This window comes from Dendropsophus ebraccatus, chromosome 10 (assembly GCF_027789765.1).
Source record: "Dendropsophus ebraccatus isolate aDenEbr1 chromosome 10, aDenEbr1.pat, whole genome shotgun sequence".
Classification (NCBI taxonomy): domain Eukaryota; kingdom Metazoa; phylum Chordata; class Amphibia; order Anura; family Hylidae; genus Dendropsophus; species Dendropsophus ebraccatus.
The window spans coordinates 22,216,949-22,232,251 of NC_091463.1; the positions used below are offsets into that span (position 1 = coordinate 22,216,949).

Below are 15,303 nucleotides of genomic sequence, written 5' to 3' on the forward strand. Positions count from 1 at the left end.
TTCGAAGACTACAATATTCCAGCCAATGGTATCCAGTAAACAAAAATGGATTCATACTGTATAGTATTATGGTATTCTAAAACATTCATTTATTGTATAACTCATGGCCTATAAATTAGAGGAGGGCCATAAACGTGAAGTGTACAGAGCCTAGAATGTTTCATTGTTCTTCACCCCTGGGGGTATTATTAGTTGGTATTTAGTCAATGAATGAGCTCCCATGTCACACATGGATGCCTTGTCTTCGATGTCTACATGCCCCAATACAGTGTACAGAAAGGAGCTGTCCAGATGGGAGAACCCCATGGAATGTACAACTATTATCAATGGTCACCATATTCTCCACAATAAACAACGTGTTAGCTTCATTTGACGACAAGTATTGTGAGAATGTATGATGAGATTTTACCAAGAAGCAATATTATCCGCTCTAAAGCCACAAGGCTCCCTAAGAGAAAATGCTCAGAGGAGCTCGGTTTCCTGTACTGGCTGGAGAATGTAGCGTAGCAGACATCTCAACCCTGTAATTTCTCCTCGTCTGAGCAAATGACATGCTTAAATTTCACAAAGGTACAGATTTAGTCGCAAGTACGCAGTGTTCCCGGTAGAAGGGGAGTCGGGGGAGTGAAGAAAGTCGCTATCAGCTTGGATGTTCTGTACCTTCGCTCCTGTACAGCTATGCTTCCCATAAATCTCAGCTCCTCAATGACTTTCTATAGGTTGGGCTTATAAAAACAACCTTCTCTGAAAGACAATTTATCAAGAGTTACTACTCGGTAGAGGATTCCGCCGCTTTGTTATACACATTCCTTCGCTGGTTATAGCCGTTACCTTGGAGTCTATTGACATTTTAGTGGTATTCTATGTTTTACAGATTAAACATTGTAAACCGAGTCATAATGTGTTCCCTGAGAAATAAAGTTCCCACATATAGGGCAAAGGCATAGATGGGCCTCTCTGAAACTGGGACAATGATGTCGTTTGCTGCCCTAGCCCTGTAGCTAGATACCCTGACAAAAGGCAGAAAGGCTTGTTGGTGACATTGGCACCCATAAAACATCATCTGTCGGGTGAGAGTCAGATTACCCCCAGGAAGAAGGGATAGACCCTTTGGAACACGTCCATTCTTAATCTGTCAATAGCAACTAAAGCATATTTTTTACTTTCTGTAACTGTTTTGTTGTTTTGCATCACAGATTAAAGTGAATGTACCATCAGGTCTGTATGTACCATTAGCAGTCTAGGCTGTATACACTAGGAGCGGGTCCGCTGCCCCCCAGTGTGACCATTCCCCTCCCTGGGCTGGTGGACAGCAAAGGAATGGCACCAAGCGCATGAACCAGGCAGAGTTTTAAAAAAAAAAGGACCGCGCCACTGGGATCCCCACGCTGGCGCTGATTGGCTCATGTAAAAGAAAAAAAAATAAGTGATGTGCATTTTTTTTTATTCCTGGGAATTAGTGTTTACAACGTTTGCCCTGTGGTAAACTGACATGTTATCAAAGTTCCTCACTTCAGTACAATTACAATGATAGGCAACTTAATATATAACTTAATTTTATATATAACTTTTATTTTATTTGACTGCCTTTAAAAAATTAAAGCCTTTTAAAAAAAAAAAATATATAAACTTTTTTTGGTCTAAGGAGCTGTTATTTTTTTTTTTATAAATGGGAAAAGGGGGCGATTTACATTTTTTATATGGGATGTTTTTTTTTTTTACTTAAAAACCTTTTTTACAGTAATTTGTAGTCTCCTGGGGACTTCTATGAGCAATGCACTGATTGCTCATAGAAATCAAAGCAGTATATATGATCTATGTAATCTGCTCGATTACTAAGGGTTGCTGGAGCCCATAGTAAACGAGCGATGAGCACATCCATGTACGCCCACATCCCAATTCACCATTGAACACAATGAACACAATGGAGCCGCACTCTCCATTGTGTGACCTGTCAGGCTTGTGCGGCTGCTATTCAATGAATAGCAGCCGCACAAAACTGACATGTCAGTTTTTTGTGGGGCCAATACCGATCACGGCCAGAGTGTATATGATGTGCATACACTCTGGCCATGATTCCATTGACGAAAGCACAATAGAAGTTTCGTATTAATCACAGACGTTGTTGGAAATTGGCAACAACAGCCGTGATTAATAGGACTCCCTAGGGCTGCATCCAACTTTGTCAGCCTCCGGTATTTAAATGCCAGGCAATCTAGTTATTACCTCTACAGAGGGAACAAGGACAAACTTCTTTCAGCCCCATTCCTTATACTGTACCATATACCATACCCACATTTTGAAAAAAACACCATGGACCCAGTAATTCTATTAAAAAATGTGATAGCATATCACTGTGTACGCCTTTACACAGGGACAACATACAGGGCCTTTCCTACCTTGATGTTACTGGGCTGCTACAGTTTTTTTTTATCTGGCTGGTTATGGAAAAAGGGAGTACCCTACTGACTGAAAATTTTAAGAAAAAAGCAAGTAGGGTCCTGCTCTTTTACATAAAACAGTCAGATAGAAACTAAACAGCAGCTTAGTAATAAAAAGTAGTAAAATCAATTCTAAAAAAGAAAAAACCTCACTGTGACAAGCCACCCTCTACACACACAGACACACACACACAAGTCACAGCCCTCACTGTCGAAGCTAAAGTGTCCCTGGGAAAAAAAATCTAATCCTGGTAACGGTATAACGTACTATGATGTATAGTGTAGAGGTACCTGTGTCTTATTGTTGTGCTATGTATGGCATTTCAAATAATTTATGGTTTGCTGCTTCTTAGCTGGAGCTGCTGCACATTGCATTGTATGTATGTTAAAAACAACTGGTTACTAATAAAGCTATTTCAGTAAAAAAAAAAATCATTGTGTAATCACATAATGTTATGATCAGAACTGGCTGGTGAGGCTGGCAACCAACTCCCACCATCATTGGAGCTCTAAACCAGTCTTGTGGCGTCTTGTGGTTTTTAAGGAGCAATTTTCTGCCTATTTTTTATTTCACGGACGCCAGATGGACGGCACAGCTCCCCGGTACATCCCAGAACATCTACCGGTAAGTGTTACTGTTACACATGGAAGGGCACCGGGAGGATTCGTGTTAGGGGGTTGGGGTGGGCCTGGGTTAGGAAGGGTGCCGGGAGGGTCCGCGTTAGGGGTTGGGGCCGCCCTGGGCTGGGAAGGGCGACAGGCGGATCCATGTTAGGGGGCTGGGTGGACCTGGGCTGGGAAGGGTCCACATAAGGGGGCTTGGAAGGGCTCTGTCAGGGTACACGTTAGGGGACTGGGAAGGGCCTGGGCTGGGAAGGGCACCAGGAGGGTCCGGGTTAGGGGGCTGGGGCGGCCTTGGCTGGTGAAGGGGCGACGGGATGATCTATGTTAGGGGGCTGGGATTGCCTGGGCTAGGAAGGGCGATGGGAGGGCCGCTTTAGGGAGTTGGGGTAGGCCTTGGCTGTAAAAAGAGCGCCGGGAGGGTCTTCGTTAAGGGGCTTGGACGGGCCTCGGCTGGGAAGGGCGCCAGGAAGGGCTAGGGCTCAGAGTTTTAGGGAGTTCTAGGTAGGTTTTAGCGAATGAAAGGTAAATTAAGGGTTGGGATGGGTAATCGGGTTAGGGTGCAGGGGCTCCCTCTTGGTGCCTTCACCTTAACGTGGTGAGGGAGCTTGCGTGCCTTGGTGATCCAATGAGCTAAACTGGCAGGAGCAATGCTCCTGGTGGGGTCACCCGTGCTAAACAGGTCAATGGGGAGAGGCCAGACTAAGAAAGGCACCCGGAAGAAAGGGCTATTATTCTAGAAATATTTAAAATAGAATGGACATATACTATTGACAAAACATCTAGCACTTTCACTACACATCAGTCAGCAGGACACACCACACACATTGCTATTCACACCTGCTTTTGTTGTTGTTGACATACCAAACTACTGAAATACAGAACTATTATGGACTATTGTGAGCAGGAAATAGGCCAGAGGAAGAGAGCACTACCCACTAAGGCCACACAGGACACAAATACTACTATGCAGTATTATATTTATAGTTCAATGGATATTCCCATCTAGACATATGTATTTCCCACCTCTGTGACCTGTACCTATCCCAAAATCCATACTGATGATTTGCTTATGATGATCAGCTCCCGCTATGGGTTATGTAACAATGTTTTCAGCTGCTCAGCTAACACTCACAGCCACAAGCAGGTTGGAGTGGTCTTATATTACCCCCTCTGTGCCCTGTATAGTAGTTAGGCCCCCCTTCAGTGCCCCCTGTATACTATTAGCCCAGGCTTGACACAGAAATACTCTCTTTAATGTGCCATCCTTCGGCTCACCCAGTAATACAACTACAGTTTTGCTTGAAATATTCCCTCAATCATTATCAAAGAAGCATGTTCATGCAGATGTGCAGCAGGAGATGATCCCATGGACTTCTATAGCAGTCTATAGCATCTCCTACCATGAGGAAAGAGCAAGGAGAGACCACACTGTATTTAGTGACCTGTAGGGGTCAGAATGGGTCTCTAGGACATGTCGTTTTTTTAAGTGACAATGCCCATTTAAATACTACCAGTAAAACTTGAATATATATTAAAAGAGAAGTCCAATAAAAAATTTTATTTAAGTATTTTATTGCCCCCCAAAAGTTATACAAATCACCAATATACACTTATTACGGAAAATGCTTATAAAGAGCTTTTTCCCTGCACTTACTACTGCATCAAGGCTTCACTTCCTGGATAACATGGTGATGTCACGACCCGACTCCCAGAGCTGTGTGGGCTGTGGCTGCTGGAGAGGATGATGGCAGAGGGATGTTCAGTGTCCCTCTAGTGCCCTATGTCCCTCTACCATCATCCTTTCCAGCAGCCACAGCCCACACAGCTCCCATAATAAGTTTATATTGGTGATTTGTGTAACTTTTGAGGGGCAATACAATACTTTATTAAAATTTGTAGCCAGACTTCTCCTTTAACCTCTTAAGGACATATGACGTACCTGTACGTCATATGTCCTCATTAGCACTTCAAAGCGGGGCCGCGCGGCGGCCCCGCTTTGAAGCGCCGCGGTCCCGAGTGCCGCGTGTAGCCCGGGACCGCCGCTATTAGCGGGCACGGTCTGATCGCCGTGCCCGCTAATTAGCTAATCGGAGGCAGCTGTCAAAGTTGACAGCTGCCTCCGATTACCAGAGGCAACCTTTCCCTGGTGTCTAGTGGGGGAGATCGCTCCTCCGGGACGTTGTCCCGGAGGAGCGATCTCCGTTACTGATGCCGTCCGGGGACTCGTCCAAGATGGCGCCGTCCCCGTCTCGGCACTCGTTTACTTCCGGCTGCAGCAGCCGGAAGTAAACGAGTGCCTATCTCATTGATCTCTGCAGCATATATATGCTGCAGAGATCTCAATGAGAGATCAAAGTATATATACTAGAAGTCCCCCAATAAAAGTCTGAATCACCCCCCTTTTCCCAGGTTTTAAATAAAAGTAAACAAATAAATAAATAAATAAACATGTTTGCTATCGCCGATTGCGTAATCGCCCGAACTATTAATTAATCACATTCCTGATCTCGCACGGTAAACGGCGTCAGCGCAAAAAAATCCCAAAGTGCAAAATTGCACATTTTTGGTCGCATCAAATCCAGAAAAAATGTAATAAAAAGCGATCAAAAAGTCGTATATGTGCAATCAAGGTACCGATAGAAAGAGCACATCATGGCGCAAAAAATGACACCTGACACAGCCCTATAGACCAAAGGATAAAAGCGTTATAAGCCTGGGAATGGAGCGATTTTAAGGAACGTTGACATCACATACAATATAAGTTATACATGTTATATATCGTTTTAATCGTAACGACTTGAGGAACATGCATAACAAGTCAGTTTTACCCCAGGGCGAATGGCGTTAAAACACAGTTCCCCCAAATAAAAGAAATGCGTTTTTTTTTTCAATTTCACCACACTTTGAATTTTTTCTGGTTTCGTAGTATACTTAATGCAAAAATTCAGTCTGCAGTTGTAAAGTACAATTAGTGACGCAAAAAATAAGGCCTCATATGGGTTTCTAGGTGGAAAAATGCAAGTGCTATGGCCTTTTAAACACAAGGAGGAAAAACCGAAAACGCAAAAACGAAAATGGGCCCCGTCCTTAAGGGTTAATATCACTGACATTATATGGAGGTCAAAACATAAAAAACTGTCTCCGTGCTTTCCAGTATCTGCACCAAAAACAAGTGTGAACCATCTTGACTGAATCTAAGAAAGGATGTTAACTAAATCCACCGAGTAGAAAAGGGAATTTTGTAACAATTTTCTTTACAGGATTAATTAAATAAATACTATCTATTTAGAGCAAAGCCTTGTGAAGTTAAAAGCAGAGGCTTCTGGTGAGCAGCGGGAGGTTCCTCCATTCTCAGCAGGAATCAGAGATGTATAAAAAGTACTCCCAGAAGCCGGCTGTGATACCATGTAATTCTGCCAATTGCGGGCAAAGAGCTGAATATCTCATAGAAAGTGTAGGTAACCAGCCAGAGAATGGCAGCTGATCTGGGTCACATCAAAGCTGAGTGCTGCTGATCTCAGTCTAATAGTCTTAAAGAGAATTTGGCAACAGGTTAGGCGATCCGTGCGGCCTCCCTGTTCTCTGCCCTATTAGAATCCAACAGGAGGTAAGGATCGTCTGACCCGCTGATAGATTCCCTTTAGGACAATCAAGACAATATTTTACAAGATCTACAGAAACCTTTGGCCACCGCAGGTAAGGAAGCTGCAGGATACTGAAAGTTCAGCCAGGAACGACCTATCTCTATTGTGACTGTCAAGACCGGGTGAAAGCCAGGAAAACGGTACAAGTGATTTACTGATCAGAGGGCGGGTCTGACGCTGGAAAGAGGAAATCACAAAGCCAACGCCTAACACATTTTACACGCTTCTAAATACAGCTCAATAATATATGATTTAGTTAAGATTTATAAGTAATTTCTTCCTACAATTTAAAAACAATCACTTATTATAAAAGTTTCCCTTGATGTTTTGTCACATTGTATGGGATAAACCATTATATAAGGAAATTTATATGACATCTATACATTGCTGCTCCTACAAGTATACTAGACTGAGATGTAAGACTTAAAAAGGTTGTCTGCGGAAATCTTAAAGTGTCACTGTCGTGAAATTTTTTTTTGCAGAAATCAATAGTCCAGGCGATTTTAAGAAACTTTGTAATTAGGTTTAATTAGTACATGAAAAAGCAGTTTGAAGCTCTCCCCCCTGTCTTCATTGTTCTCCTATGGAGAGATCTAAATAAAAGACCAAAACAGGACAACAAAGAGTTAATCTACAAATACATGACCCGGCTATATCCTCTAACAGTCAGCAATGACCTCTCTGAGCTCTGATTACAGCTGTCACCCAGCTCTGTGCCTGTAATCCTCTGTTATCTGCTTTCTGCTGCCGGCTAACTCCCTCCTTCCTCCTCCCCCCTCCCCTCTCCCTAGAACAGACAGGGTACATCTGATGCAACAAGTCAAAATTTTGTGATTTTTTTGCAGTGGATGGAAAAGAGGAGAGAGGGGGGGGGGGGACCTGGGAAAAGGCTTTTTAAATGCAGATAATGGCATATTTGGCTAATAAACCCAATTACAAAGTTTCTTAAAATCGCCTGGACTATTGGTTTCTGCAAAAAAAAAAAAACAAACAACAGTGACTCTTTAAACTGTGCATACTGCCCCCTTGTGGCATAAAACCACAGACAACTCAGACTTACTCTCATTCGCTCCTCCCCTACTGTGCGATCTTCTGGTCCCGTTGTGTCCCTTTACCCAGTCTACTTGCCACTGATATATGTAAAATGGTCGTCATTCTCTTTGCTGTCACCTCTGTAAGTGTATAAGAAGTAGGTCACATGACCTTCCTTGGCTAAAGAGCTTTAAAGCAAATGTACCAGCACATCAATAGACTGGTGCAAGCACAGGGAGGCCTGTGCTGTGGTCCTTTTTTTGAACCGCAGCCCGGTTCCTGCCCAGGGCGCCAGTCTATTCCCGGTCACCGACCTGGCCTGGCCTGAAGCACTGAAGGCAGTCCCGCCCGCCCCCAGTATGGCATTCTGCCCTCCACTCTGTGATGCGGCTCCATTAGAATCAATAGAGCTGCGTCACAGAGGAGAGGGGTTTCCTCACCCTGGGAAAGGGTGGGCCTCTAGTGCTTCAGGCTGGGCTGGTGAGCGAGAATCAGGACCCGGTTTGAAAAAAGGACCATGGCACCGGTCTAAAAATCTTAAAGCGGTGTACCTGCTGGTCCATTCACTGTAACTCAAACCTGGCCCACTTTAACACCTAGTGCCTTCCCAAAGGTTACAGAACATGGAGAAAGGGTCTATTTACATCAGAACATTATGGTGGTCACTCAGACAGGAAGTTAAGCTGTTGCTAAGCAACTAAAGTATCATAGCAAATCGTGGAAAGATGGCTTTAAAAAACAGAGAGGCCAGATACTGCAAAGTAATGTCATTAAAGTGCACGTGCATGTGGTTACTGAAGTGGAATTAGGATTCATTGTAAACAGTCGGCAAAATCTGTTACAGTAATTACAAGCCGGGTGCGGAGAGAAGTAGAAATGTCTTTGTTTAAGCCGGGTTGTCACAGTGTCGTGCCCACACAACTAGATTCTGCTCTGTGAACCCTGCAGTTTGTTCTTTGTAGGTGAATTAAACGCCATGACTTAATCCTCTGAGATCGGAATGACTTTTTGTGCCAAGCACCAATTGTTTTGTTCAGTCTACGACTTAAGTGAGTGGCTGAGGTCTCGACAAGACATCTTATAATATGTGGCTGAGAGTCTCATGTATAAACTATGTATAAAGTATACATGAAGTTGTCTTCTAGGAAATGGAACCACTACAAGAACTTTCCTGGCCGTTATAACAAACATGTAAGCTGCTGTGATAGTGATACTGTCATACTAGGGTGCTGAGGACCCACCAGTGAGATAAGATTCTGGGGCCCACCCCACAGTTACTGTACATGAAAATATTACCTGATCAGCTGTAACTCTCATGCACACAAATGCATCTTCTGGCCATCATTGATCAAATAGCTATGTGGACACCATATTGTAAGTCATGGTGCGCTTACTATCTAAGGCCCTTGTGGTGTAATAAGGGGTTAAGCCTTTCATATTGCAGCAATTCTATTTTTTCTTCTTCTAAGAACCATACTGTTCAGCTGACAGAGCCATATAGAGGCTTTTGTTTTTGCTGGACCTTTTTTCTTTTTAAAGTAATCTTTCATTTTACTATTTTACTAATTTTTTCTTAAGTCATCTGTCATTTTACTATATAATGTATTGTGGTACTCTAAGGGTCCTATTACATGGAGCAATTTTTAACGATTAACGACTAATGATAAACAATCGCAAACAAGATTGTTTATCGTTAACCTGAAAACATTCAACATATTACACAGAACGGTGGTCGTTATTTACGATCGTTACTGCAAACGTTATTGTGATCGTTACTATGATCAGCTAATCCTTCTGTTCACAGCAAAACAATGGACAATGTGCAATTACACTGAAAGATTAGTGAACAAATGCGAAACTTAAGCGAACAAATGTGGAATTACAGGAAACGATTAACGATAATTTTAGGTTCAGATCTAAATCAAACGATTTTTCGATCGTTGCCTGCAATTACACGGAACGATTATCGTTTAAACTCAAATGATATAACGATAATCGCCCCGCGTAATAGGGCCCTTAGGTTAGTAAGAATCATGCAGCAAAAAGCTGCAGACTGATAGAGTAAGGAAAACATGCCTGGCATCAATGAGGGTTCATTAACCCCTTTGTGCTGCAGCTAGTTTTGGCCTTAATGACCAGGCTAATTTTTCAAAATCTGACCTGTCTCACTTTATGCTCTTATAGCTCAGTGATGCTTTAACGTATGCTAGCGATTCTGAGATTGTTTTTTCGTGACATATGGCACTTTATGTTAGTGGCAAAATTTGGTCACTACTTTGTGTGTTTTTTGTGAAAAACATCAAAATATCATGAAAAATTAAAAAAATTTGCATTTTATGAACTTTGAAATTCTCTGCTTCTAAAAAAAGAAAGTCGTAGCACATAAATTAGTTACTAAGTCACATTACCAGTATGTCTTCTTTATTCTGCCATAATTTGGTAAACATATTTTACTTTTTTAGGGTGTTATGGGGCTTAGAAATTTATCAGCAAATTATCACATTTTCGTGAAACTGATTTTTTTAGGGACCAGTTCTTTTTTTAAATGGATTTAGAAGTCTGGTATCCTGAAAACCCCCATAAGTGACCCCATTTTGGAAACTACACACCTTAAAGAATTCATCTTGGGGTATAATGAGCATTTTAACCCTACAGGGGCTGGAGGAAAGTATTCACAATTAGGCAGTAAAAAAATTGAAAATTTAAATTTTCCAATAATATATACGTTTAGATTAAAGTTTCTCATTTTCAAAAGGAATATGAGACAAAAAGCACCCCAAAATTTGTAATGCAGGTTCTCTTGAGTACAACGGTACCCCATATGTGGGCGTAAACCACTGTATGGGCACACAGCAGGGCTCAGAAGGAAGGGAGCGCCAATTAGCTTTTCCAATGCAAATTTTGCTGAAGAAGTTTCTGAGCGCCAGGTGCGTTTGCAGAGCCCCTGTAGTGTCAGCAGAGAGAAAACCCCCCATAAGTCACCCCATTTTGGAAAGTGCACCCCTCAAAGAATTCATCTTGGTGTGTGGTGACCATTTTGACCCCACAGGTATTACAGGAAATTATTCAAAAGAAGACAGTAAAAATGAAAAACTCAAATTCTTCCAATAATATGTTCGTTTAGTTTGAAATTTCTCAATTTCACGAGGAACAAGAGGAAAAAAGTACCCCAAAATTTGTAACGCAGGTTCTCCTGAGTACAATGGTACCCCATATGTGGGCATAAACCACTGCATGGGCACACAGGAGGGCTCAGAAGGGAAGGAGCGCCAATTAGCTTTTTCAATGCAGATTTTGCTGCAGAAGTTTCCGAGCGCCAGGTGCGTTTGCAGTGCCCCTGTAGTGCCAGCGGAGTAAAATCTCGCCATAAGTCACTCCATTTTGGAAAGTGCACCCCTCAAAGTATTCATCTTGGTGTGTGGTGACCATTTTGACCCCACAGGTATTAGAGGAAAGTATTCAAAAGTAGACAGTAAAAATGAAAAACTAAAATTTTTCCAATATTATGTTCTTTTAGTTTGAAATTTCTCAATTTCACGAGGAACAAGAGGAAAAAAGTACCACAAAATTTGTAACGCAGGTTCTCCTGAGTACAATGGTACCCCATATGTGGGCGTAAACCACTGTATGGGCACACAGGAGGGCTCAAAAGGGAAGGAGCGCCAATTAGCTTTTTCAATGCAGATTTTGCTGAAGAAGTTTCCGAGTGCCAGGTGCGTTTGCAGAGCCCCTGTAGTGTCCGCAGAGTAAAATCTCCCAATAAGTCACTCCATTTTGGAAAGTGCACCCCTCATAGAATTTATTTTGGGGTGTGGTGAGCATTTTGACCCCACAGGTATTTGAGGAAAGTATTCAAAAGTAGACAGTAAAAATGAAAAACTCGAATTTTTCCAATAATATGTTCCTTTAGTTTGAAATTTCTCAATTTCACGAGGAACAGGAGAGAAATGTCACCCCAACATATGTAAAGCAGGTTCTCCTGAGTAGAACAGTACCCCATATGTGGGCATAAACCACTGCATGGGCACACAGGAGGGCTCAGAAGGGAAGGAGCGCCAATTAGCATTTTCAGTGCAGATTTTTCTGAAGAAGTTTCTGAGCGCCAGGTGCGTTTGCTGAGCCCCTGTAGTGTCAGCAGAATAGATTCCCCCCAAAAGTCACCCCATTTTGGAAAGAGCACCCCTCAAAGAATTCATCTTGGGGTGTGGTGACCATTTTTACCCCACAGGTATTAGAGGAAAGTATTCAAAATTGGCCAGTAAAAATGAAAAACTCGCATTTTTCCAATAATATGTTGGTTTAGTTTGAAATTTCTCAATTTGACGAGGAACAGGAGAGAAAATGTACCCCAAAATCTGTAACGCAGGTTCTCCTGAGTAAAACGGTACCTCATATGTGGGCATAAACCACTGTATGGGCACACAGCAGGGCTCAGAAGGGAAGGAGCGCCAATTTACAGGAGCAAAACCGCAGCTAGTAATGGTTATTAGAATAGCGCAGTTACTAAAATAAAATAAAAAAAATGAGATTACAGGTAATGTGGGGTGGTTATGGGCAACCAGGGGTGGTTATGGGCAACCTGAGGTGGTTACAGGTAATCTGGGGTGGTTACGGACAACATGAGGTGGTCACGGGCAACCTGCTGTGGTTACGGCAACCTGGGGTGGTTACAGGCAACCTGGGGTGGTTACAGGCAACGTGGGGTGGTTATGGGCAACGTGTGGTGGTCACGGGCAACCTGCTGTGGTTACGGCAACGTGGGGTGGTTACAGGCAACGTGGGCTGGTTACAGGCAACATGGGCTGGTTACAGGCAACGTGGGCTGGTAACGGGCAACGTGGGCTGGTTACGGGCAACCTGCTGTGCTTACAGACAATCTGGGATGGTTACGGGAAACGTGGGGTGGTTACGGGCAACCTGCAGTGCTTACAGACAATCTGGGGTGGATACGGGCAACGTGGGGTGGTTACGGGCAACCTGCAATGCTTACAGACAATCTGGGGTGGTTACAGGCAACGTGGGCTGGTTACGGGCAACCTGCAGTGCTTACAGACAATCTGGGGTGGATACGGGCAACGTGGGCTGGTTACGGGCAACCTGCAGTGCTTACAGACAATCTGGGGTGGTTACGGGCATCGTGGGGTGGTTACGGGCAATGTGGGGTGGTTACGGATAAACTGAAGTTCTTATAGGCAATCTGGGGTGGGTACCTGTAATCTGACATGGGCACCGCAATCTGGAGGGGGTCATTGGCAATTTGGGGTGGTCAGAGGCGACGTGTGGTGGTCAGAGGCGACGTGTGGAGGTCAGAGGCGACGTGCGGTGGTCAGAGGCATCGTGGCGTGGTCAGAGGCATCGTGGCGTGGTCAGAGGCATCGTGGCGTGGTCAGAGGCATCGTGGCGTGGTCAGAGGCATCGTGGCGTGGTCAGAGGCAACGCGCGGTGGTTACGTGCAATCTGGGGGGGTTACATGTAATCTGGCATGATTACGGGGAACCTGGGGGGTTATGTGCAACCTGGAAGGGTTACAGACAATCTGGGATTGTTACTGATAAACTGAAGTGCTTATAGGTAATCTGGGGTGGGTATATGTAATTTGGGGTGGTTACGGGCAATCTGGAGGGGGTCACGGGCAATCTGGAGGGGGTTACGGGCAATCTGGAGGGGGTTACGGGCAACGTGCGGTGGTTACGGGCAACGTGCGGTGGTTACGGGCAACGTGCGGTGGTTACAGGCAACGTGCGGTGGTTACGGGCAACGTGCGGTGGTTACGGGTAATCTGGGGAGGGGTAAGGGGTAATTTGGGAGTAAACTGCAATTATTACTATAATAAAAAGTGTGTGTTTTATTTTTTTGTATGTTTGTCACTTTTTGTACTTTATACATTCATTTTCACTGTATTACTATGATTACTGTGATATTTTCTATCACAGTAATCATAGTTCAGTGACAGAGACCAAATTGGTCTCTGTCACTTTAAATTTTCAGAGTTGGCTGGTTGTGAAGCGCATGCGCACTTCATAACCAGCCAGGACGTCGAGGAGGAAGGAGCTCCGTGGATCCGGTGAGTAAATGGGGAAGGGGGGGTGACTGGGGGACGGGGGTGACAGGGGGGGGTGGGGGGGCGACTTGGGGGGTGGGGGGACATCACTTTTTATCCCCTGTCACCAATCATTTATGGTGACAGGGGATAAAAAGTGCCGGGAGCACATGGCACAAGCGATCAGCGGTATATAGTATATACCGCTGATCGCTTGTACCGGGACCCCACAGGGGGGTCCCCGATGACTGCCCCATGCTCTCCGCTACCTCCGGTGGCGGAGAGCATGGGACTTTCATTCATTTTAACTCTTTCATCGCTGTGAACCGACGTTAGTCGGTTCACAGCGATGGCGGCGGCCATCTTGGAAATGATGGCCGCCGGGGGAGGGGGGTTAGTTATCGGGGCACTAGGGGGGTCTGATCTGAGGTCTGGGGGACACTTATTTCATCTCCCCCCGCCGTAGATTCACGGCGGGGGGAGATGAAAGGCGGCGGCAGCACCGGTAATCCTCTTTACCGACGGTCGCCGCTATAACGTTAATAGCGGCGATCGTCGGTAAGGGGGGGGGCCGGGACGGACCCCACACACTGCCCCAACCCCTCAGCTACCTCCGGTAGCCGGGGGGATGGGGTGGGGGCCGTCCCGGCCCCGCAGCCTTATTCTCTGCCATCGCCGTAAAAAGCTGATGGCAGCAGAATAAGGCCCATTAGTGACCGCCGTAGAAAGCCGTATCGGCGGTCACTAAGGGGTTAAAGAGGAACTCTAGGTAGAGGTTAAAAAAATTAAACTTCTGCAAAAGCATATAGCATTACTTACCTGTCTATTCCAGTTTTCAAACTACCAAAAATCCATTTGTTTGGGGGATTTTGGTTCTGTTTTGTGTTTCTGTCCTTCCTGGTTGATCAGTTCCCAGAATGCAATGCTTTCCCTCAGCTGATCATCAGTCCCCCACCCATCACAATCAGTAAAATTAGTGCTGCACCTGCTTCTGGCCATTCAGAGATGGGTTATCACTCAGGGGATTGGGGGATCCAGCCCCGCCTCCTGTCTGCATCATCAGCCTGTGCCTAGCAAACACACACAATGTGAGACAGAGGCATGGAATATTTGTCTCCTAAGGGGGGATAGCAGAAGGAGCAGGAGACAATGTGAATTGGCACAGAGGCAATTTTTTTCACTTCCTGGATTTCTATCAGCTACCAGTGTGGCAGAAAAAAGTTTTTCTTATCCGGAGTTCCCCTTTAAAGAGTCAGAGAGGGTAAAGATAGGCCGCCACTATGTGGCAAGTTATCTTGACATCTTGCCACTTGTATCGTCAGTCAGTCAAAGAGACACCGTGAGTGACTGTGTCTGTTAAAACTAGACACAAGAGGGACCCGCTGTAGCTAAAGGCCCCCCCGATGCAATAACTTGCTCCCCTGTGGTCCTATTTGCCAATGATCATTGCTGGCCATTCACATTAAGATTTATTGCTCAAAACAAGCAGACAACTGAAGCAAACCAGTGCTAAGACACAGCG

General features: G+C 44.6%; 1 protein-coding gene across 8 annotated transcripts in view; it reads right to left on the reverse strand.

The window, feature by feature from the left end:
- GPSM1 (G protein signaling modulator 1) overlaps window positions 1-15,303 on the reverse strand; it is a 258,983-nt gene that overhangs the window by 177,945 nt on the left and 65,735 nt on the right. The gene's annotated exons all lie outside the window — the stretch shown is intronic.